Raw genomic sequence first — 1509 nt, 5'->3', positions numbered from 1 at the left:
GGAATGATTCCAGAAGTATTTATACAGTGAAATTGGCAAGTCTGATGGATCATTTAAGTGAATTGGAGAATTTACCCATTGATGCAGTAATTATTGAGGACTAAGTATTGTTGCAGTTTCTAGAGGTACAAAGAAATTATAAGACAATTTTCCCACTCTTATAGAAACTTATTATAGCAAAATACAAGATAGGTCAGAGGTAGGCTCAAATAAATATAAGAGTTTTTAGCAAATGGTAAAGATTGAATTCTTTAATATATAGTTTTAGGACAACTGGCTGTTTGGGGAAAACAGATATAAAATTTTATTTTCCCATCAAATCCAGTTCCAAATAAATTGAATGCAATATGTGAAATAATAAAAACAATAAAGTAACCATAGTTTAACATGTATATAAATATACGGCATCTAAACCTTCCCACACAGAGCGCCAAAGACATAAACCGCATGATGAAGAGCAATGCATTTGACTACAGATTTAGTATGATATGGAAACTTCTGTTACACTATCACACACTTGCTTTTGATTTTGCTTGTTCCGAAGGCTGTCAGGAGAAAAGTCTGAGGATCTGTCTGATTAAAGACATATATAAAAGAGCACTCTGGGCTCACTTCAGCAACTCATATACTAAAATTGAAATGACACAGACAAGATTAGCATGACCTCTGTGTAAGGATGATGTGCAAAGTTGTGACACATTCGTATTTTTAGATGTGGAAGATGTTCTTGTGACCATGGAGTAAGGCTTTTGTCCCTCCTCTGTTCTGAGACCTGACTTGATATGCAACATGCCAGTGGTCCCTCTCCCTGTCCAGGGTTTGGGATAGGTTCTTTCCCTCTGGCTGTTGTGTCAAGTCCCTAGGATATGGATAAAAAACAAAAGCAGGTAAAAAGAGAGAGGGAGAGAGAGAACCACGAGGCTTTAATTACTTTTATGAGGGTGTTAATTGAGTACCCAAATAATGGTAACAGCTTTGAACCAAACAACTCTAGAAACTCAGAGGCAGAGGTACCCAACAACACTCCTCAAAGAAAGAAAAACAGTTATCAAGCCTAATAAAACATTTCTAGTTTGAAGTTTTCCACTGATAGACTTTTGTCTCCTGAAGTTTAGTTTCAGGAGCTAAATAATTTCCATCTATCCAGTAAGCAATTAATGAGAATCTATTATGCTCTAAAGCTCTGCATTAGATTCTGTCTTTTCCTCAGTAAATACAGTTATCTTCCTGAAAGATGAGTAAGACAATGCCTTTGCCCTCGAGCAATTCATGGACAAAGACTTAAAGAGGGGAATAATACCTACAGTGTATTCTGTATTTTACTAATACTGCATGCATTTAAATTATTTCACGATGCCAGCCTGGCTGGGTTAAGTAACCTACAGAAGACACTGGAGAGAGAACCTTTTCATTTAATGGCTATAGCACAAGCTTTCCTTTTCAGTTAGATGGAGCCCTGGTTTGTGGGGCTGTCAGCACAACACCTTCTAAAATATCACATTCCCTTTC

General features: G+C 36.8%; 1 non-coding gene across 1 annotated transcript; it reads left to right on the top strand.

Annotated features, from left to right (window-relative positions):
* Positions 1-604: 604 nt before the first annotated feature.
* On the top strand, positions 605-711 carry LOC132020999 (U6 spliceosomal RNA). The gene has a single exon (XR_009405187.1). It is a non-coding gene; the product is annotated as a U6 spliceosomal RNA (small nuclear RNA).
* The last annotated feature ends 798 nt before the right edge of the window (positions 712-1509 follow it).

The sequence above is a fragment of the Mustela nigripes genome, chromosome 6 (genome assembly GCF_022355385.1).
Source record: "Mustela nigripes isolate SB6536 chromosome 6, MUSNIG.SB6536, whole genome shotgun sequence".
NCBI lineage: Eukaryota > Metazoa > Chordata > Mammalia > Carnivora > Mustelidae > Mustela > Mustela nigripes.
Note: the sequence above shows the minus strand (reverse complement) of the source record. Positions and strands in the feature narration are given on the sequence as shown.